Here is a 24,206-nt window from a genome sequence, read left to right on the forward strand (position 1 = left end):
GATCACTTGAGTCCAGGAATTCAATACCAGCCTGGGCAACATAGTAAGACCCCGTCTCTACAAACAATGTAACAATTAGCTGGCTGTGGTGGCATGTGCCAGTAGTCCCAGCAACGTTGGAGACTGATGAGGCGGGATCGCTTGAGCCGGGGAAGTCAAGGCTGCAGTGAGCTGTGATTGTTCCACTGTACTCCAGCCTGGGCAAGAGAGTGAGACCCTATCTTAGAAAACAAAAAAACCCTTAAGGTTTTACATTGCTGAAAGAAATTAAAGACACAAATAAATGGAAAGACATCTTGTTGCTTGTGAATTGGAAGACTTAATATTCTTAAGATGTTAATAACCACCTAAAGCTATCTGCAGATTGAATGCAGTCCCTATCAGAATCCTAATGGCATTTTGTGCAGAAATAGAAAAATAATCCTAAAATTTATATGGAACCCCAAAGGACATTGAATAGCCAAAACAACGTTGAAGAGGGGGGAGGGGGCGGGAAGCTAGAGGCTTAAATTCCTGATTTCAGAATATATTACAAACTCACAGTAATCAAAGCAGTATGATACTGGCATGAGGACAGACCAATGGAATAGAATAAACAGCCCAGAAATAAACCCTTATATATATGGTTAAATGATCTTTGGCAAAGATGCCAAGAATTTGTGTCTTCAATAAATGGTTTGGGAAAACTGGATATCCACCTGCAAGAGAATGAGGTTGGACTCTTACCTTACCCTATATACAAAAATTAATGCAAAGTATCTTAAAGACCTAAACATAAGACCAGAAACTATAAAAGTCTTAGACAAAAGCATAGGAAAATGCCTCATGACATTGGGTTTGGGAATAATTTATTGGATATGATACCAAAAGCACAGGCAGCATAAACAGAAATAGACAAGTGGGATTACCTCAAACTTTGAAACTTCTGCTCAGCAAAGAAAACAGCTGAGTGAAAAGACAGCCTATAATGGAAGCAAACCATATCTCTGATAAGGAGATAGCACAAGGGGCTAATGTAGAGAGTATACACACAACTTCTGCAACTTAGCAAACCAAACAAACCAATTAAAAAATAGGCAAAGGACTTGAATCAACAGTTTTCTAAAGAAGATACACAGCTGACCAACGAGCATATGAAAACCGCTCCACAGCCAGAGCTGTGGCATGCACCTGTATGTAGGCCCAGCTACTTGGGAGGCTGAGGTGGGAGGACCAGTTGAGCCCAGGATTTTGAGGCCAGGCTGGGCAAAAGAGACCCCATCTCTAAAAAAGAAAAAAGGTGCTCACTGACACTAATCTTTAGAGAAATGCAAATCAAAACTACACCTTTTAGGAAGGCTGCTGTCAAAGGAAAAAAAAAAAAAACAGGAAATAAATGTTGGCGAGGATGTGGAGAAATTGGAAGTCTTGTGCACTGTTCATGGGAATGTAAAATGGTGCAGTTGCTATGGAAAATAGTATAGAGGTTCCTCAGAAAACTAAAAATTATCCAGCAATCCTGCTGCTGTTTATAACACCAAAAGAATTGAAAACAGGATTGCCCAGTGGTACTTTCACACTCATGTCCAGTCTAGTTCAGCATTTTTCACAAGAGCCAAGAGGTGGAAGCCACCTCAGTGTTTATCAACAGATGGATGGAAAAAGAAAATGTGGTGTGTATGTAACAGTGGAATATTATCCAGCTTTAAAAAAGAAAGAAATCCTGTCACATGCTACAACATGGATGAAGCTTCAGGACATTATGCTACGTTCGTTAAGCTCGTCACAAAAAGACAAATACTGCATGATTCCATGTATATGGGGTATCTAAATTAGTCAGACTCCTAGAGACAGAAAGTAGAATGGTGCTTTCCAGGAGCTTTGGGGGATGGGGAAAAGAGGAGTTCTGTTCAGTGGATATAGAGTTTCAGTTTAGCAAGGTGAACAACTTTTAGAGATGTATTGCACAGCAGTGTACTTACAAGTTAACATTATTATCCTGTGCTCTTAAAATGGCTAAGATGGTAAATTTTATGTTGCTATTGACTGCAATTTAAAAACTTATTTATTTATTTATTTATTTTTTGAGACAGAGTCTCGCTCTGTTGCCCAGGCTGGGGTGCAGTGGTGCAGTCTTGGCTCACTGCAAGTTCCGCCTCCCGGGTTCATGCCATTCTCCTGCCTCAGCCTCCCGAGTAGCTGGTACTACAGGCGCCCGCCACTACACTCAGCTAATTTTTTTGTATTTTTTTAGTAGAGACGGGGTTTCACCGCGTTAACCAGGATGGTCTCGATCTCCTACCTTGTGATCCACCTGCCTCGGCCTCCCAAAGTGCTGGGATTACAGGCATGAGCCCCCGTGCCTGGCCTAAAAACTTACTGGTTTTCAAAGCTCAGTGTTACATCTATTTCTATTTGCACACTAATCTTAATGTTCTATTTGCGTAGCTTTTCTTTCCTGAATTACATTAGGCTCCTGAAGATCAAGACTCCAGATTTCAAAGAATATTTTACTTGTACCTTAAGCAAATAAGTACATACACCTGACAAATGAAAAGGTTACTTTTAGGAATGGAATGGAAATATGAAAGTAGAATTGTTTAGGACAATTTAGGCTGTGTGATTAAGCATAACAGAATGCTTGCATATTCATTCAAATTAAACAAAAAACCAAATATACTTACTAGGCGTAATTTTTCTTTTTTTTTCAGACGGAGTCTCACTTTGTTGCCCAGGCTGGAGTGCAATGGCGCAATCTCGGCTCACTGCAACCTCCACTTCCCAGATTCAAGCAATTCTCCTGCCTCTGCCTTCCAAGTAGCTGGGATTACAGGTGCATGCCACCATGCCTAACTAATTTTTTTGTATTTTAGTAGAGGTGGGGTTTCACTGTGTTGCCCAAGCTGGTCTTGAACTCCTGAGCTCAGGCAATTCATCCGCCTCGGCCTTCCAAAGTACTAGGATTACAGCATGAGCCACTGCACCTGGCCACCAGGGTACTTTTAATCAAAATGTTTAATACTTTATGAATTTCGTTCTACAGAAATATTTAATTCCTGCTTTCTAGTGGTGTTTTGTCTATTATAACTATCCAAGTGATACTACAAAATTTAAATCTATTTCATAGTTACAAGCTAAACATCACTTTGTTATAAAATAGATAAATATAATTCAGTATTGACATTAAAATTCCCAGATTTTTTCTGACTTCTTCTGAAACCGCCCTTTTCATGTAAGAAAAGGCAGTGTTTTAAAAACTACAAATTTGGCTGGGTGCAGGGGCTCACGCCTGTAACCCCAACATTTTGGGACGGTCACTTGAGTCCAGGAGTCCAAGACCAGTATGGTTAACATAGCAAGACCTTGTCTTAGCCAAAAATTCAAAACTTAGCTGGGTGTGGTGGTGTGTCCCTGTGGTCCCAGGGACTTGGGAGGCTCAGGCGGGAGCATTGCTTGAGCCCAGGAGGTGGAGGCTGCAGTGAGCCTTGATTATGCCACTGCACTCCAGCCTGGGTGACAGGATGAGCCCTATCTCAGAAACAACAAGAAAAGCCCTATAAATTTAAGTACATTTCCCATTCTGGATAAAACTAACTCAAAATTTTAATGTCAATTTGGGAAACTTAGTGAGCTTTTTGCCCTGAACATCAAAGTATAAGGAAATTTCTCTTAAAATCCTTTGGCTTCCGGTGGAGCTGCTGACAGGCTGTGCACTGCAGTGGGCTGCTGCAGAGAGCTGAATGTTACTGCTGTGCAAATGTGTTGTTGTAAAAGCTGGCTTGGAAGTAAAGGCAGCACACTCCTTTGCTGAAAGCCCTGCGTGGGTTTATAGGGGGCTTCCAGTGAACAGCCCACTCCTCCTGCGTTTCCACACAGTTCTGCTGCTTCCTGCCCCTTCCCCAGGACCCCCAGAGTGTTTCTTTTGTAGTATGGCAGCCCCCACAAGAAGCAAAGCTTTGAAGGGAAGTGAACCTTTCTATGATGTGAGTTTCAGGGTTTTTCTGGTTTTCCTTTCTGGAAAAGAAAAAATTAAATCTTAAAAGCCATATCGTATAAAGTAGGCAGTCTGGAAGTCACTTACCTGAGTCACTTAATTATTTTTCCGTAGGCTTTTCCTTGAAATAACACTATGATATAATAATGAGTAATTGTGGGGGTGGGGTGGGGAGTTGGTGCCCTTTAAAGAAATAGCTCTAGGGCAATTGTTGATACATGTGCTCCTTCATATTTGTTGGTTCGGAATACATTGGCTACCTATGTTCATATATCACTCTGTGGTCACAAGCCCTGTGCAGGCTACTTACTCTCCCTTGGTGCTGCCTCTTCCATTCATAACATTAGGGTGCTCAGACCTAGATCATCAGACTGGTGAAAGGTGAAGGAGATCACATGTGTAAAGTGCCTAGACTAAGATGTACTCCACAGAGCCCTGCCTCTGTGTTCATATTCACTTGTTTATGAAACAGGCATCAGCTGAGTGCCTGGTGTGAACTCAGCAGTACAGGGCCAAGCGTATCTGCCCGGGGGTGCTCTGATGCCTGGTGCTGGGATCAAGGCTCTTGGCAGCAAAGGCCCTCGAGGCAGAAGGAACACTATTTGCTCCTTGCCTCCATGGAGGCCTTTTGTCTGTCAGGATCCCCCTTGTCAGAGGCTACAGATGAGAAACTGCTGGGTGTATTTCCTCCATCTGTGCTGCCCGTTGCAGTGACCACTACCCACATGTGGCAGTGGCTCCTGTCCTGGACAGAGCAGGTAGAGACTTTTCCCCTCTTGCAGAAAGTTGTTTTAGATGATGATCTAGGTGGTGAAAGAGCTTGACCTAGTCACTGTTTTCTCTCTTTTTTTTGAGACGGAGTCTCACTCTGTTGCTTAGGCTAGAGTGCAGTGGTACAATCTCGTCTCACTGCAGCCTCCGCTTCCTGGATTCAAGCGATTCTCCTGCCTCAGCCTCCTGAGTAGCTGGGATTACAGGCACACGCCACCACGCCCAGTTAATTTTTATATTTTTAGTAGAGACAGGGTTTCGCCGAGTTGGCCAGGCTGGTCTTGAAAGTGATCTGCCCACCTCAGCCTCCCAAAGTGCTGGGATTACAGGCGTGAGCCACTGCACCTGGCCTGTTTTCTCATTTTAAATCCGGTTTATTTTTATTTTTATTTTTAAAGTAACGGGGTTGATAGAATATAGAGAATGGCAGATAATCTATTAAAGATAATTTAGGCCCTATTTCCATGAATTTTCCTTTGTGACAATTTTAGGACCTGAAGAGCTACCTTTAAAAAATTTTAAAATATGGGCTGGGCATGGTGGCTCAGACCTATAATCCCAGCACTTTGGGAGGCTGAGGCCATAAGCTTGCTTGAGCCCATCCTGGGCAACATGGCAAGACCCTATCTCTACAAAAAAAAATTTAAAAATGAGCTGAGTGTGGTGGTGCACACCTGTGGTCCCAGCTACACAGAAGGCTGAGGTGGGAGGATCGCCTGAGTCCAGGAGGTCAAGGCTGCAGTGGGTTGTGATTGTACTACTGCACAACATCCTGGGTGACAGGTGACCCTGTCTGTAAAATAAAATTATTTCAGTGAACAGTCTTTTGCAGACTGAAGAAGGATACAAATACTATTTCAAGAATCTTTGAAAGAATTTTTCTGCTTAACCACACTTATCTTTTCTGCTAGGTCTTTTAAAGTTGCAGTGTCATGTACTGTCAGCAGTCTCTAACAGATACTAAGGTCAAGATCATTCTCAATTATATTCTTTACAGAATACTTCATTAATTCTGTAGCCTTTTCATGGATCTGTTTCAGTTAAGAGTTTTTGGGTGGCCTTCCCTCCTCCCACCCCAGCTTTTAAAAAAAATCAAGTGTAATTTGCATACAGTAAAATGCATGGATTTATGTGTGGTTTGAATTTTAGCAAGTGAACAACTACACTAAAGTTCCCTGCGTGTTTCCTGTCATCCCCCTACCCCGAGCATCTGCTGTCTGATTTCTGTCACTATCGCTTAGTTTTACCTGCTCTTGAACTTGATGCATATGGAATCATAAAACATAAACTCTTGTGTCTGTCTCCTTTTGCTGAGCATAGCGTTTCAGGGACACAGCGTGTTCTGTGTGTCAGTACTTCACTTCTTTGTTACTGCGGAGCGGTGTTCCCTTGCATGAGTATATGTGGTCTCTCCATTGTCTTATTGATGTACATTTGGGTTGCTTTCAGTTTTTAGCTTTTATAAAACTGCTGCAAATACTCATCTGCAAATCTTTTTGTCGACACACATACTAATCTGCCTTAGGTATATACTTAGGAGTAGAATGTCTGGGTCGTAGGGAAAGCCTAAGTAACTTTGTAAGAAACTGCTCAATTTTGCCAGTGTCTTCGTACCGGTTTACTTTCCCATTAGCAGTGTGTGAGTTCTGATTGTGCTACATCTGCTCCAGCAATTGGTGGTGTCATTCTAATTTTAGCCATTTTAATGGGTGTGAAGTGGTATTTCATTGTGGTTTTAATTTGCATTTCCCTGATGTTGAATGCTTTTTTTTCATGGGCTTATAGGCCATTCCTATATCTGCTTTAGTGAAATGTATTCAAAACTTTTGCCCTGGTTCCCATTTTAAAAACTTTAATATGTACCTTACAATGAGAACAGGGACGCAGGGAGGGGAACGTCACTCACTGGTGCCTGTCGCGGGGGTCGGGGGCAAGGAGAGGGAGAGCATTAGGACAGATACCTGACGCATGTGGGGCTTAAAACCTACATGACAGGTTGATGGGTGCAGCAAACCACCATGGCACATGTATACCTATGTAACAAACCTGCACGTTCTGCACATGTATCCCAGAACTTAAAGTTTAAAAAAAAAAAAAAAGTGCCTTAATCCCTTCTGCACCATTTTCTTTAAAAATACAACAATAGTGCAATTGGCATGATAATGCTTTTTAAATCTCTCTGAGAAGTCGTTTTCTAAAGAAAGAATTACTTACTATGTTGAGTGGCCTAGAATGGTGCATGTCCTAAATAATGTTAAGAAGGATTTGAAATATCATTGGAGATAAAATATTATGAATAATATTTTGCTTCTGATAAAGCAATTATATATTCAAAATACGCACTGAAGTAAGTCTTGGCTGGGCGTGGTGGCTCATGCCTGTAATCCCAGCACTTTGGGAGGCCAAGGCAGGTGGATCACCTGAGGTCAGGAGTTCGAGACCAGCCTGACCAACATGGTGAAACACTGTCTCTACTAAAAAGACAAAAAAATTAGCAAGGCATTGCGGCACGCACCTGTAATCCCAGCTACTTGGGAGACTGAGGCAGGAGAACTGCTTGAACCTGGGAGGCAGAGGTTGTAGTAAGCCAAGATTGTGCCACTGCACTGCACCCTGGACGACAAAGTGGGACTCTGTTGCAAAAAATAAATAAATAAAATAGTCTGTTTTATTAACTGCCAAGAAATTTGAAATGATATAGACACTTGCTTATCTTTTTTCCCCTTTGAAATGCTTATTTAGATGGAAAAATTAGAATGTAACCTATCAGAGTTCTTGGCTTATGATCCTAGAAGAATGTCTGTCTGCTGAAAGTGAATGCTTTATTCCTCTGTGCCTTCTCTTCTCTGGGTCAGGAGCCTGACTTTCTTGACCATGATCCAAATGTTTTAGGGCATGTTAGTGATACCATTTATAATCTAATTCTTTGTACCATACTGCTGGAAACTGACCTGAGCCAATCTGGTCGTACCCCGTAGGACTTTTTGACAGGTTACAGTCACAACCAAAAAGACTTGAGGTAGATGGAGTTTAGCTGCTCCTGCACAACACTGCTACCAAGTTATAATAAAAGCTGGCCTCAGATGAAAAAGTCTGCCACTCAACAGTCATTTATTAAATGTGTATTTATTAGCAAGCAGGCACAAAACAGATGATGCGTCCTGTCCTGAAAGCTTAACTCTTGCATTTTGTAGGTACTCTGACCCCTCCTTTTATGAAAAGCTTACTTGAAGCACAGGTACAGGATTTGTCATGCTTATAGTTCATCCCAGTCAATCAGAAATCCTCACAATCAGGCCAGGCTTGGTGGCTCACGCATGTAGTCCCAGCACTTTGGGAGGCTGAGGCAGGCAGATCACTTGAGGTCAGGATTTCCAGACCAGCCTGGCCAATATGGTGAAACCCTGTCTCTACTAAAAATACAAAAATTAGGCGTAGTGGTGCGTACCTGTAGTCCCAGCTACTCTTGAGACTGAGGCAGGAGAATCACTTGAACCCGGAAGGTGGAGGTTGCAGTAAGCCCAGATCACACCACTGCACTCCAGCCTGAGCTACAGAGCAAGACTCTGTCTCAAAAATAAATCAATACTCACAACCGGTAGCTGGATGGTGGCGCTGGTTTATGCATCCAGACTGAAGTATCAAACACTATCCCTGAAGAACAGTCTCGTTAGATTCCTCTAATCTGTTCATGCAAATGTGGGGTGTATCTGTAAAATATTTTATGCAAATTTGCATATGTGGATGGTCACTCATTTCACCAATGAGAGCCCCTTTCTAACAGGGATTATTCTGATGAACACACCACTGATTTTACCAATAAAAATATTTTTGGTGCCCAGTATTTGAATTATAAATTTTCCAGAGGTATGGATAACCGAAGAGCTACTGTATTACTTCTGGAATGTGACTTCCTGCCTTAATAATGGCCATCCATCTCTGGAGCGTAAGTTTCTCATTTGAGCAGCTGCCGCCAGATCTGCCTGATCGACTCCCTGGTGTAGCTTAAACCAATCACATATGTTTTGTCCTTGTCTCTGAAGTTAAATTAATTAACAACCCAGGCACATTATATAAAATTAGTAAGCAGAATTCATCTGGATAGTCCATACTCTCTCCTGATCAATTTAATTAGTAAATCTGGTGAAAGTCTCAGATGATAGTTTAATTACACAGCATCCAGTGACAAAGGAAACTAAGGTCTTGAACTCTTAATTTTGCTTTTGTGTTGTTTGAAATGTTTGTTCCTTGGTGCCATAAAGAAGTAGCACTTGAACATTAATTTATTTTAGCAAGGCCATTTTTACTGCAGAAAGGGTACACTCACCAGCAGTTTTGCCACGAGAGTACACCCAACAAAGAAGACAGGGTCATTTATAACCTGACGGACCCACCCTGCTGCTGTGTCCGGTTTCCATTGGCTGGAGCCGTACCTTACATTCCGTATTTGTCCCGATTGGCTAGCAACTTAGAACTTTTTAAAAGAGGCAAAGGTAGAGTGGAACAAAGGAAGAAGGAAGTAACTTGTGGAATGCTGAGAAAGGTAAAAACACTTTTAAATAAGGAAGGGGAACAGGCTGTGACCTAATGCTTGGACCAGTATAAGCATGCCAGGGCAAATACTTAGGCTAAATTGTGGGAGCTAAACACATAAAGTATATTGATTTTTTTATTACGGCTAGCAGATATTTAAGAATGTTAGCACAGGTCTTTGGATAAATTTTGCTTCTAGGAGAAGTTACTATTCCTAATTAGACGGGGAGGAAAGTCTTTGAAGAGGAACCTCTACTTTACTTTTTACAGTGTCATATTGACGGACAGCATGTGGGATGGGGACTGGAGAGGTTTTTTCCAGTGACTTATGTTTCAGGGCCCCTTGTCGGAAAACAGAAGGAGAAGCAGAGAGCTTGCTGATGGAGCTGTCCCTCTGTTCTCCCCGGGAAGCGCACTGGGAGTCAGCTTTGTGTCTCCAGCCAGGGCTGCAGGGGATAACTAAGATAAGGAAGGATGATGATGAAAGGCAACTGGCTGGAGTTGTTATCGCATCTTTCCATTTCAGAGTGCTAGCTACCGATTCTGTGTTTAACCTTGTGTCTGTGCTGGGAGGGTGGATCTTGTCCTGGCAGGAAATAGCGGTTGTTTGACCACACTGAACAGGGATGCAGAGGACACTAAGGTTGAGGGGGACATAACTGTGAAAGGTGAAAGGCTTCCTCCTCATCCTTCCCTCACTCCCCAGAGGAATATATTTTCACTTATGAACTAACACCAACACGTTCAAACCCACGTAATACTCAAAAAGTGAAAGCTTCCTTCCCTGCCCCCAAATCCCAGTTCCATCTCCTTGGTAACCACTGTAATTCTTCGGTGGGGGCATTTTTCTGTTGCCTTTCTGTTTATTTTTTGATTAATTTAATTTTTTTAGGGATGAGGTCTCTATCGCCCAGGCTCGAGTGCAGTGCTGCAATCATAACATGCTGTGACCTCAACCTCCTGGGCTCAAGTGATCCTCCTGCCTCAGCCTCCCAAGTAGCTGGAACTATAGGTGTGAGCCACTGTGTCTGGCCCTCTGTTTATCTTTATTTTAGAAGATTGTTTATTTATTTATTTTCTTCTTGTCCTTCAGTGGATACAAATCTGTTATTTATTTTTTTCGTTTTTGAGACGGAGTCTCCCTCTTGTTGCCCAGGTTGGAGTGCAGTGGTGCAGTCTCAGCTCACCTCAACCTCCGCCTCCCGGGTTCCAGTGATTCTCCTGCCTCAGCCTCCTGAGTAGCTGGGATTACAGGCATGTGCCACCACGCCTGGCTAATTTTTGTATTTTTAGTAGAAGATGGGGTTTCACTATCTTGATCAGGCTGATCTTGAACTCTGGGCCTTGTGATCCTCCTACCTCTGCCTCCCAAAGTGTTAGGATAACAGGCATGAGCCACCGTGCCGAGCTTAAATCTGTTTATTTTTATACATATAAATTTACCTTAGAAATAAGGCTTAGTTTTGATTTATTTTGTTTACATATATCATGCAATTAGGTTTTTTAAATACTTAGTTGATCCTTGTATGACTGTGGAAAGATTACATATTGATCTACTTTATTAACTTTAAGTGATAGTATGACTGCCATAGTTTAATTATTGCCCTATTAATGACAGTTATTTCCATTTAGTCTTACTGCAGACACTGCTAGAGTGAACACCTGTCAATTGCTTCTTAGTACTCCTATGCCAGGATTTGTCTCAGGTCGATTTCAAGAGAGGGATTGGCTGGGTTACCAGTTAACAGGCATAACAGATTCTGCCAGATTGCCCTCCAGAACGCCCCCATCTATTTACAGCCTCACCGTCTTTGTAAAAAAGTGTCAGTCTAGCCAGGCACAGTGGCGCGCGCCTGTAATCCCAGCACTTGGGGAGGCTGAGGTGGGTGGATCACCTGAGGTTGGAAATTCAAGACTAGCCTGACCAACATGGAGAAACCGCATCTCTACTAAAAATACAAAATTAGCCAGGCGTGGTGGTGCATGCCTGTAATCCTAGCTACTCAGGAGGCTGAAGCAGGAGAATCGCTTGAACCCGGGAGGCGGAGGTTGCGGTGAGCTGAAATCAGGCCATTGCGCTCCAGCCTGGGCAAAAAAAAGAGGGAAGATCTCAAAGAAAAATGTAGCAATCTTCCCACAACCTTTGCCTAGGATTGCTATCAATATTTTAATTTTTTCCCAACTGGATGACATGAAATGAAATTTCATTATTTTATAATTTTCATTTTTCTCATTACTAATCAGGCCAAATATGTCACATGGTTTTTGGTCATCTGTATTTTCTGGTTTGCCTTTTTAATATATGATTATTTTCATTGCACTGTGTATAATTTTAAGATTTTTATAGAAATAGTTTTATATTTATATCTATTCCTTGTTATGGAAGCTACAAATAGTTTCTCCTAGTCAGTTGCTTTAAAAAAAACAAAAAAGCTTTTAGAGTTACAGAAAAGTTATAAGAATAGTAGAGCATTCCTGTGTCCGCCTCATGCAGTTTCACTTTTCTCTAGTGTTGTCATCTGTCTTCATCATCTAGGGCTGCTGTGACAGAATATACTATGCATAGTCTGCGTGGCGTAGACAACAAACGCATTTTGTCACAGTTCTGGAGCTTAGGACGTCCAAGAACAAGGAGCCAGCAGGATTGGCTTCTCCTGAGGACTCTCTCCTTGGCTTGCAGACTACCGCCTTCTCCCTGTACCTCCACATGGCCTTTCCTCTGTGCATTCAGTGGGGGAGAGTGCTCTGGTATCTCTCTCTCTCTCTCTTTTTTTTGAGACGAAGTCTCACTCTGTCCCCCAGGCTGGAGTGCAGTGGCACGATCTCAGCTCACTGCAACTCCGCCTCCCGGGTTCACGCCATTCTTCTGCCTCAGCCTCCCAAGTAGCTGGGACTGCAGGTGCCCACAACCGCGCCTGGCTCATTTTTGTAAGAGATGGGGTTTCACCATGTTAGCCAGGATGGTCTCGATCTCCTGACCTCGTGAGCCACCGCGCCCGGCCCGTATCTCTCTTCTTATAAGGCTGTCAGTCCCACCTGTATGACCTTGTTTGACCTTGATTTCCTCCTTAAAGGCCCTATTCCCAGTAGTCACATTGGGGGTCAGGGCCTCGGCATAAGAATTTTAGGCGCACAATTCAGTCCATAACATCATCTTACATTACTGTGGCGCTTTAAGAAACCAGCACTGGGCTGGGCGCGGTGGCTCACGCCTATAATTCCAGCACTTTGGGAGGCCAAGGCAGGCGGATCACCTGAGGTCAGGAGTCCAAGACCAGCATGGCCAACATGGTGAAACCCTGTCTCTACTAAAAATACAAAAATTAGCCAGGCATGGTGGCGCATGCCTGTAATCCCAGCTACTTGGGAGGCTGAGGCAGGAGAATCACTGGAACCCGGGAAGCAGACGTTGCAGTGAGCCGAGATGGCACCACTGCACTCCAGCCTGGGCAACAGAGTTAGACTCCGTCTCAAAAAAAAAGAAACCAATACTGATATATTATTATTAAGTATACTGTAGACTTTATTGGGATTTCACCAGCTTTCCCATGAACCTTTCTCTATTCTGAATTTCAATCCACATTGCGTTTAGCTGTCATCTGCCTAGCCACCTAAGGTCTGTGAAAGTTTGTCAGCCTTTCCTTGTTTTTCGTCATCTTGACAGTTTTGAGGAGAACGGGTCAGGTATTTTGTAGAATGTCCTTCAAATTGGGTATGTCTGCTTGTTTTCCTCATGACTAGACTGGATTTTTGGCATGAGTACCACAGAAGGTAAAGTGCCCTTCTATCACATCTTGTCAGAGGTACATGAAATCCACATGACATCACGGGTTAGTCACAGTCATTTGGTTAAAATCGTGTTTGCTAAGTTTCTCTTCTGTAAAGTTACTGTTTTTCCCTTTCCACACTGTATTCTTCGAAACAAGTCACCTAAGTCCAGTCCACACTCAAAGGGGCAGAGGGGCTAAGCATCACTTCTTGGAGAGAAGTAGCTACGTATATATAATTTGGAATTGTTCTGTGAGGAAGATTTGTCTCCTCTGCATTTATTTACTCAATCACTTATGGCAGTATGGATTCATGCATATTATTTTACACTTTGGATTAAAATCCAATATTGTATACTTATTTTGTTGCTCACATTGTTCTTTCTCTGACTGTTGGAGTTTTTCAGGTTGGCTCCAGTATCACACTTTTCTCCCACCCTGTTTTCTTTAAAAATATGCTTATAGTGTGTTCTGTACATTTAACAGTCTTTTTTCTTAATAACTTTTCCTTTTTGTGTCTAAGTTTTAAACCGTGTATCAGTTAGGCTAGGCTAGGCTATGTTGTGATGGCAGCCCCAAAGTCTTAGTGGCATGTGACAAGCAAAGATTTTTTTTGCTCATGACACATGTCCATCACTGGTTAGGTAAGAACTATTACTCCCGCAAACCAGGCTGGTGGAGCATGGCTACTTCATCTGTAACTTTTTATTGAGCGTAATGTAAATGAAGTCATATTTATTTTATAATACATATATGTAGATATATCTGTAATGTGTGATACATACACACACAGAAATGTGCACAGCTCTGTAAACACCTTGTGAACGTCCTGGGTAAGTAAGTAGCAGATGGATGGAGAAACAGGACATCACCATAGGCCTGGCACGATGGCTCACACCTGTCATCTCAGCACTTTCAGGGGCCGAGGCAGGAGGATTGCTTGAGCCCAGGAGTTCAAGACCAGTCTGGGCAATACAGGGAGACAAAAATTAACCAGGTGTGGTGGCACGCATGCCTGTAGTCCCTACTACTCAGGAGGCTGAGGTGGGAGGATCCCTTGAGCCCAGGAGTTCAAGACCAGCCTGGGCAACATGGTGAAACCCACCTCTACAAAAAATACAAAATTAGCCAGGTGTAGTGGTACGTGTTTGTGGTTCCAGCTACTTGGGAGGTTGAGGTGAGAGCATTGCTTGAGCCTGGGAGGCAGAGGTTGCAGTGAACTGTGATTGCATCACTGCCCTCCAGTCCAGGTGACAGAGGTAGGCTCTGTCTCAGAAACGAAAGTATCATCACACGTCAGGAAGCACCCTCTGTGTCATTTCCTGGTGACCACCCCCTTCAAGGACAAACACTACCCTGATTTGTATTGCCATAGATTTGTCTGGTTTTGAAATCTATATGAATGGAATCATACTGTATTTACTCTTTTTTTCTTCCAGCTTTTCACTAAATGTTTGTGTGCATTGGTTGTGATGTGTGTGGCTGTAGCTCAGGCACGCTAATTGCCATGTAATATTCTACTATAAGGAAGCACCCAGCATTCGATTCTATTGTTTCTAGTCATTTGGGTTGTTTTCAGTGTTTGCCTATTATAAATAATGATTCTAGGAGCTTTTAAAAAATACCTTTCTTGGTGAACATGTGTATGAATTTCTGTTGTATGTAAATCTAGAAAATCTAGAGCTGGAATTACTGAGTCAGAAGATGTGCTCTATTTATTTGTTGTATGTAAATACTGTCAGCTTTCTAAAACGGTTGTACTGCCGCTGTCATCTTAAATGCTGCAGGATAGAGGGAGAGTTCTGTGGGGTTTTGCACCATGGATTAGTGGTCTGGCCTGGGAGTAGCATTCTCACCTCTGTTCACTTAACCCTGAAGCAGTCAGCACAAGCAGTCCCACTGTGGTCTGGGATGTGGAGAGCCAGAACTATTATGTTCAACTTTTTAATCCAGAAATAATTAATTTTTTTGTAAATGGTGTGATAGAGGGAGACATTTTTAGACAAATAGTTTTCCTCAGATTTTTGTTTGCCTACGTTCCGTAGATTTAAATAAGAATTCTTACTGACATTACTCTTCAAGTAATTTGTGTTGAATTTTCTTTGAATGCCCCATTATTGCAAGGTTATTTAGAAATGGGTTTTAAATGTTTCCATATTGATAGATTGATAGATTTTTTATGATCTTCTCCTCTAAACTTTTTTTTTTTTTTTTTTTTTTTTGGAGATGGAGTCTCGCTCTGTCACCCAGGCTGGAGTGCAGTGGTGCGATCTTTGCTCACCGCAACTTACACCTCCCAGGTTCAAGCAATTCTCCTGCCTCAGCCTCCTGAGAAACTGGGATTACAGGTACACGCCACCACACCAGCCAATTTTGTATTTTTAGTAGAGACTGGGTTTTACCATGTTGGCCAGGCTGGTCTCGAACTCCTGACCTCTAGTGATCCACCCACCTCAGCCTCCCAAAGTGTTGGGATTACAAGCGTGAGCCACCGTGCCCCGCCAAAACATTTCTGTTATTGTATTGTAGTCATTGAACATGGCCCTTGTGTATGGTTTCTGCTTTCCAGAATTTGTTGAGATTTCCTCGTGACCTAACACATGACAACTGAATACCCTATTTGAAAAGTTTATGTGTTCTATGTTGAAAACAGTTCTATCTACTGGGTCATGCCACTAATTACTTATTTCATTTTTTTGAAGTGTGTTTAGTCTTCTATGATTATGGATGTACTAATTACTCCTATTTTCACTTGTTTTTGCTTGATAGATTTAAAATCTGTCGTTATGTGTGATGGTTATAATCTTTTGGTAAATTATATCTTTCTTTTTTTCTTTTTTTTTGAGATGGAGTCTCGCTCTGTCGCCCTGTTTGGAGTGCAGTGGCTTGATCTCAGCTCACTTCAGTCTCTGCCTCCCGGGTTCAAGCAATTCTCCTGCCTCAGCTTCCTGAGTTTACAGGAATTCTGGGATTACAGGTATTCCCCGCCACCATGCCCAGCTAATTTTTGTATTTTTAGTAGAGAAGGGGTTTCGTGATGTTGGCCAGGCTGATCTCGAACTCCTGACCACAAGTGATCCACCTACCTCAGCTTCCTAAAGTGCTGGGATTACAGGCATGAGCCACCACGCCTGGTGATTATATATCTTTAAACATTAAACACCTTTGTCTTTTAATTGCTTTTCATTGTGAATTCCTTTTTTTTTTTTTTTGAGACGGAGTTTTTGCTCTATTGCACAGGCTGGAGTGCAGTGGCGCTATCTCAGCTGACTGCAGCCTCCGCCTCCTGGGTTCAAGCAATTCTTCTGCCTCAACCTCCCAAGTAGCTGGGATTACAGGTGCCCGCCACCATGCCCAGCTAATTTTTGTGTTTTTAGTATTTAGATGACGGTTCACCATGTTGGCCAGGCTGGTCTCAAACTCTTGACCTCAGGTGATCCACCCACCTCGGCCTCCCAAAGTGCTGGGATTACAGGCGTGAGCCACCGAGCCTGGCCTCTGAAATCTGTTTTATCTGATGTTAATATTGCTGCTTTCTTTTTTCCTAGCAACTGTATAGCATACCTTTGTCTATCCTTTCATTTCAATTTCTTCTGTAAGGCTTTGTTTTTATTGCCTTTATTAAACATATAGCCTGAGGACTTTTTGGGGTTTTTTGGTTTGTTTTTGGTAGAGATGGTATCTCACTTTCTTGTTCAGATTCAGGGGATCCTCTTGTCTCGGCCTCCCAAAATGCTGGGATTATGTGAGCCCAGCTTAGCTTGAATTTTTTAAACTCATTTTGAAAATCTTGTCTTTTAACAGGTGAATTTTGTTTTGCATTGTAAAATGATAGCTTGTATGTTTGGACTGATTCCCACCATCTTATTCGGGTTTGTTTGCCATAATATTTCTTCTTGTTCTTGGGTGCCTTGCTAACATTTTCTCAGTTTCATTTTCTCTCTTGGTGTAGTGATTTGGAAAGTATGAAAACTTACATAGTTCTTCTAGTGCCGCCCTTAAAAAAAAAAACTCATTTATAAAGTATTTCAGAGACGCAAATGAGTATGGAGACTAACATAATGTTGGGGGAGATGTCTAGGGCTTCTGTAGATAAGATTACTTTTTTCTACCTTAGTTCCAGACCAGCTGATTGAGAAACACAGGAGTTAAGCAGACAAAGATTAAAATTACCACGCTTGGTTTATCTGTGTGGGCATTTAGATCCGAAGGCAACTGGAATTACTTGCGCAAGCAGTCACTGGCACGTCGGACAACCACAAGGACAAATTCCAGACAGTGCGTCTGCAAACGGGGTAGAGCCTTCGACACCCCGGATCCACGGGTGACTGTGTAGAATAGTGCCTCCTCCACCCTCTTATCTGCGGGGAACATGTAGCACCGGCAAGAAGTAAACATCCGTTATAAATCACATCCCTAAGATTTCAGGGTTATTTGTTGTCACAGCTTATTCTGACGAATGAACTCAATTCATCACAGGGTATAGAACCAGAACCATACTAATTGTAGGTTCGGTCAGTCTGAAAAAGGAGCAGAAAGGATAGTTAGCCTTCTTCATCTCGTGCATTTCTTATTTCACTCTCTGCTCACGGTATTGACTGGGGTGTTAGCTTTTTCCTCTTTGATGTATGGTGCTTTGTAAATTCTAAATACTGACACTTTCTTAGTTTTATACATTGTATGTTCTTCTCCTAGTCTGTGAGTTATGTTTTTAAATTTTGTTTCTGGGCTCCTGTGTTGAACAGAAATATTAAATCTTTGTGTGTGTGTGTGTGTGTGTGTGTGTGTGTGTGTGTGTGTGTGTGTGACGGAGTTTCGCTCTTGTTGCACAGGCTGGAGTGCAGTGGTGCCAGCTCCCAGCTAATTTTTGTATTGAAACACTAAATCTTTATGTAATCAAGTTTCTCAATCTATTACTTTACAGTTTGGGTGTTTTTTGTTTTGAGTAAAAAAGAAATCCATCCCTGTTTCACTAAGCTGAGTTATTTTCCCATATATTCTTATACAACTTTCATATCTAGGTTTTTAATCCACTTGAGGTTTTTTTTTTGCCTTTGGTGGGTAGTGGTGTATGGTATGAGATAGGGATCAAATTTTTTCCCTCCCCCACCCCCAACAACAAGGACACCAGTTGTCTCACGTGTACTGAGTATTCTTCATCCATCGATGTGTAATGCCCCTAATGTCACATGTGATGTTTCCATGTATATGTGGCTCTCATCTTTGCCTGTTATATCTGTGCCAGTAGTACACTGTGCCAGTACTGCTTAAATTCTTGTAAGTTTTATTTATTTATTTATTTATTTATTTTTTGAGATGGAGTCTTGCTCTGTCACCCAGGCTGGAGTGCAGTGGCCGGATCTCAGCTCACTGCAAGCTCCGCCTCCCGGGTTCACGCCATTCTCCGGCCTCAGCCTCCCGAGTAGCTGGGACTACAGGCGCCGCCACCTCGCCCGGCTAGTTTTTTGTATTTCTTAGTAGAGACGGGGTTTCACCGTGTTATCCAGGATGGTCTCGATCTCCTGACCTCGTGATCCACCCGTCTCGGCCTCCCAAAGTGCTGGGATTACAGGCTTGAGCCACCGCGCCCGGCCGTAAGTTTTAATATATGGTAGAGCAAGAGCCCCCTTCTTGTTCTTTTTTTTTTTTTTTTTTTTTTTGAGACAGAGTCTCACTCTGTCGCCCAGGCTGGAGTGCAGCGGCACAATCTCGGCTCACTGCAAGCTCCGCCTCCCAGGTTCACGCCATTCTCCTGCCTTAGCCTCCCAAGTAGCTGCGACTACAGGCGCCCACCAGCATGCCCAGCTAAGTTTTTGTATTTTTAGTAGAGACCGGGTTTCACTTTGTTAGCCAGGATGGTCTTGATCTCCTGACCTCGTGATCCGCCCACCTTGGCCTTCCAAAGTGCTGGGATTACAGGCGTGAGTCACAGCGCCCGGCCTTCTTATTCTTTTTCAAAATGTTTTTGGTTCTTCTTGGCCCTGTGATCTTCTGGATTAATTTATATGTATTAACATGTCATATTTAATGTAATTTATTACATGTAACATGTAAATTTATTACATTTAATCCATACATTAGCATGCAATTTACATGTATTAGCATGTCAGGTTTCATGAAAAGACCTGTTGAGATTTTGATCAGAATTGCATTTCTTTTGAGGGAAATGACCATCTTTATGATATTGAGTCTTCCTGTTGATAAACCTACTTTATTTCTCCAGTTATCCATAAGGGATATGCACATCTTTTTTTCTCTATTACATTTCATAATTGCTTATTACAAGTAGATAGAAAAGCTGTTGGTTTTTGTATTCAGAAACATTGCAAAACTTTATTATTTTATTTATTTGAGTAGTTTGCCGATTCTCATCTGTTTTTTTTTTTTTTTTTTCTTGAGACAGAGTCTTACTCTGTCACCCAGGCTGGAGTGCAGTGGCACGATCTGGTCTCATGGCAACCTCCGCTTGCCAGGTTCAAGCGATTCTCCTGCCTCAGCCTCCTAAGTAGCTGGGATTGCAGGTGCGGGCCACCCACACCTAGTTAATTTTTTGTATTTTTAGTAGAGACAGGGTTTCACCATTTTGATAGGGCTGGTCTCGAACTCCTGACCTCAGGTGATCCACCCACCTCGGCCTCCCAAAGTGCTGGGATTACAGGCGTGAACCACTGCGCCCAGCTTCTTGTCTGTATTTTTTAGATAGACAATCGCCTGCAAATAAGGACAGTTTTGATTCTTCCTTTCCAGTTTTCTCTGATTTCCTTTTTGTATCTTGATGTCAGCTAGCACTTCCAGTTATTACATTGTTAAACAGAGGTAATGATAGTGGGAAGTTTTTCTTGCTTTTTATTTTATAGGGATGCTTCTAAAGTTAAGGTATGAAGTGTGATATTTGCTGTTGCAACAGTCTTTATCAGCTTAAGGAAGTTCTCTTTTAGCTCCATTGTTCAAAGACTTAATTGGAAATGAGTGTTGATTTTAATGACTTCCTTTTCTGTATTTAATGAGATAATCATGTGACTTTTTTCTGTAATCTGTTCATGTTGATAGGCTTTTTTTTTCTTTCTACGTTGAATAAGATTAATTTTCTTTTCATATGCTGTTGACCGTTTGTATTTCTTTTCTGAATTGAGTGTTCATAGCCTTTCTAGATTTTTTTCTCTTGGGTTGTGTTAGGGAAAAACTCAAACTGTTTTTCTGCTGTCACACCAACACAGCAATTATCAGCACAAAATACCTCTGTAATATGTGTGGATTTCTGTGGCAGACACCAGTTGGGTGTCCTCCCATTCAATTTTGACACCATCTACCTGGAGATAGCATCAGATCTCACAGGTTGAGGGTTCAGTCCCCAAAACTACCCCCTTCTTCCCACAAGTCACAAGTCTGGGCCTCAGCAACTTCTGACTGACTGGCTTCAAGTTGGGGTTCCCGGGATCCCCTCTTTGGGTTCAATTAATTTGCTGGAGGAATCAGGGAAACTCGCTTACTAGTTTATTATGAAGGCTATTTTAAAGGATACAGATAAACAACCACAGGAAGAGATGCACCAGGTGAGGTCTGGAAGGGTCCCAAGTGCAGGAGCTTCTGACCCCGTGGAGCTGGGGTACACCACCCTCCGGGCATGTGGATGAGTTCTCACTCACCTTTCTGTCAGCCTCCATGGTTCAGCTCTCCAGAAGTCCTGTGAACCCTGTCCTTTGGGCCTTTAGTGGAGATTTCGTTGCTTGTCCATGATTGAAGGATGGGCAACTGTGTTGAAATTTGATTGGACAAAAAGGGTATAATCTACATGCAGCAAGGCCTGTCTGTTCAGATTCTTCCAGCCTCTCAGGGCAGCATGCCTTCCTCCAGGGGATGGGACGGGATGCTTTGTGGAATGAGGGTCTTACAGCTCACAATCATATTAGAGCCCTGCCTTGGGCTGGGGAGAGGAGAGCAGGAAACGGTCAGAGAGATTCTGTTTCCCAAGGCTGGCTTTCTGAGGTCCACAGCACCCAGCATATAACAAGATATTGTAACAAAAGTTATGGGAGTTGGGAGCTAGGATCTGTGGATCAAAACCAATAGGTATATAATTATAATATCACAGATGGTGATACTGCTTTGGAGAGACATTTTATCTGTTGTGATAATTAACTTTTATTATAGGTGTTTTCCCCCAAGGCTCTCCTAGTTTTCCCCTTTGTGACTTGTTTTGTGTCACACTTTAAAGTCCTGCGCGTTAAATTATAAAATCATTCATTGTTATGAATTACGTTACTTCCGAATTAGCCAGGACAAATAAGAGGAGGAAGATGAGGATTAAAATTCATTTATCTGGAATATTTTGTATGAGTTCGTGAATAAAACTTGGGAACCAGAAGAAAAATAAAATAAAATAATTCATTATAGCCTGGGCACGGTGGCTCACACCTGTAATCCCAGCACTTTGGGAGGCCGAGGTGGGCGGATCACGAGGTCAGGAGATTGAGATCATCCTGGCCAACATGATGAAACCCAGTCTGTACTAAAAACACAAAATTAGCCGGGCGCGGTGGCAGGCGCTTGTACTAGGGAGGCTGAGGCAGGAGAATCGCTTGAACCCAGGAAGCGGAGGTTGCAGTGAGCCGAGATTGCGCTACTGCACTCCAGCCTGGCAACAGAGGGAGACTCCGTCCCCCCAAAAAAAAATCCATTTTAATTTTATAGTTATCTGATAGCTTTTTCAAAATTATTTCCTCTGTGGTGTGTTTTATAAATATGTGATATTAGCATCTCATTTTCTTTTCATACGTGTAAACACCTGCCCCATATTGGATAAGGCCTTCTTTGTTACTGAATTGAAATAATCAGTTTTCTTATAAGTGTTCATATATGTCTGGGTCCAGATTGTACATTGCTGTGCTAAAATCCTATTGTTTTAGTTACTGTTGACTTACATTTGGGTGAGTCTTTGAGGCTAGGACTTAATCTTATGCTTCAGATCCAATAGCCTGTGTTCAGATCCCAATTCTGCCACTTCCCAGCAAGCTTTGTGACCTTGTGCAGGTTAGTCACTCCACCTCCTTAGGGCTAGTTGACCCTGGTAGTACTAACCTCACGGGGTATAATGAGCTGAATACAATACGTGGCTCTGAACTCTCCATCATCTGAACTCTCCATCATCGTTGGTTATCATTGTCATTTGAGTGGGTAATGCTGCTGCTGCTGCTTTGTTAATCAGTACTTTCATGAACATTTGTTCCTCTGCTCCCCATGTTCTTTCCTTCCCTCAAAAAACAAGCGACTAATACAGATGACAGCCTAATGTCTGTGGTCCTGTCTCTGAGGGGCAGTCTGTGTTCAGGTGGAGCCTGTTCTCTCCTGCTCCCTAGCATGTCAAATCTCCTTTCTGCCTGTCTGTGGTAACTTAGCAGAGGTTGACTTCCCCCAGCTGTAGGGAAGCTGTCCGTTTCTCCATTGGCTCTGCCAGGACCTGTGAAGGCCGTCCACCCAGTTCAAGGGGGAAACACAAAGTGGAGAAAGTCCACTGTGTCTCTAGGTCCAAATAGGGCTCTTTAAATCTTTCCTATTAACAAGCACATACTTTATTATAATTCCCACGAACTCCTACATATTTCTCTGTTTTATGGTTAATTATCCCCAAATACCTATAGCTATTATCCAGGAAAATGTTTTTCATTTCAAATTTAACAGATAGTTGCTAAAGGAAAAGGCAGTCAACCTGGAAGCCCAAAAGTCAAATCAAACCTACAGACACATTAGGCCCAAGGATGGATTTTAAGTTTTTTTTTTGTTTGTTTTTTGTTTTTTTTGAGATGAAGTCTCGCTCTGTTGCCCAGGCTGGAGTGCAGAGGCGCGATCTTGACTCACTGCAAGCTCCGCCTCCCGGGTTCACGCCATTCTCCCACCTCAGCCTCCCGTGGAGCTGGGACTACAGGCGCCGCCACCATGCCCGGCTAATTTTTTGTATTTTTAGTAGAGACGGGGTTTCACCGTGTTAGCCAGGATGGTCTCGATCTCCTGACCTCGTGATCCACCCGTCTCGGCCTCCCAAAGTGCTGGGATTACAGGCGTGAGCCACCGCGGCCGGCCTAAATATTTTTACCAACATTTTTAAATCATGAGATTTTGTTTCCTTCTCCCATATCATATTAGTCAAAGAAGCAGGAATGATGATGTGGTGCGACAGGGACGTATAGGCAAAAAGATGACTGCTGCTTTCTGTTTCTGACAACAGAAACATCAATGGGGGGATACATGGATTTTTAACAGGATTATAAAGTTAATCGTCAAGCTTTAAGCAAAACTTTGTAAAGAGCCCTATTTCGGCTGGGCACGGTGACTCATGTCTATAATTCCAGCACTTTAGGAGGCCAAAGCGGGTGGATCACTTGAGGTCGGGAGTTTGACACCTCTACTAAAAATTAGCTGGGAGTGGTGGCATGCGACTGTAATCCCAGCTACTTGGGAGGCTGAGGCAGGAGAATCGCTTGTGCCTGGGAGGTGGAGGTTGCAGTGAGCCAAGATTGCACCACTGCACTCCAGCCTGGGCGACAGAGCGAGACTCCGTCAAAAAAAAAAAAAAAAAAAAAAAAAAAAAAAAGCCCTGTTTCTGGTTCCAGGTCCTAATAAATGACCCTCAACCCAGCACCGTAGTTTCTGTAGTACTTTATTGGTGTGTTACTCTAACAATAAAATATTGGCATTATGTAGAGATAATTGCACATCAGAAATAAGTGATTTTCCCCTGCCTGTAATACATAAAATACTCCTTAGGGAATTGAACTTAAGGTTTGGGCTGGGAGGGAAAATTTCTTCCCTTTTCTATCTAGCTACTTTTCTAGTTTAAATTGGGCTTTTTGAAAGAAACTGGAATTGCAAGAGATAGGTAGAAACCAAAACATGTTACTAACCAGTTCCCTTGTTTAAATGCGCGCAAAGGATATTTTCCAGGTTGCCTCCTACTGTGCTCATTAGATGCTTCCTATCTTGATCAAGAGTCAGCTTTGGAAAAACACTGTTAGCCTGCAAGTTGACTTTTTTTTTTTTTTTTTTTTGAGACGGAGTCTCGCTCTGTCGCCCAGGCTGGAGTGCAGTGGCCGGATCTCAGCTCACTGCAAGCTCCGCCTCCCGGGTTCCCGCCATTCTCCTGCCTCAGCCTCCCAAGTAGCTGGGAC

The 24,206-nt window shown here is 42.7% G+C and overlaps 1 protein-coding gene across 16 annotated transcripts in view; it reads left to right on the top strand.

Moving 5' to 3' along the window:
- The window catches only part of CDC14B (cell division cycle 14B), a 128,523-nt gene that overhangs the window by 27,968 nt on the left and 76,349 nt on the right, over positions 1 to 24,206 (top strand). For 2 of the 16 annotated variants that reach the window (XM_074017979.1, XM_065530864.1), the window contains exon 2: positions 15,271 to 15,392. The exons of the other annotated variants lie outside the window; for them this stretch is intronic. The gene's annotated coding sequence lies outside the window, so the exon portion shown is untranslated. The remainder of the gene's footprint in view (positions 1 to 15,270; positions 15,393 to 24,206) is intronic. 16 annotated transcript variants of the gene reach the window in all.

This window comes from Macaca fascicularis, chromosome 15 (genome assembly GCF_037993035.2).
Source record: "Macaca fascicularis isolate 582-1 chromosome 15, T2T-MFA8v1.1".
Taxonomy (NCBI): domain Eukaryota; kingdom Metazoa; phylum Chordata; class Mammalia; order Primates; family Cercopithecidae; genus Macaca; species Macaca fascicularis.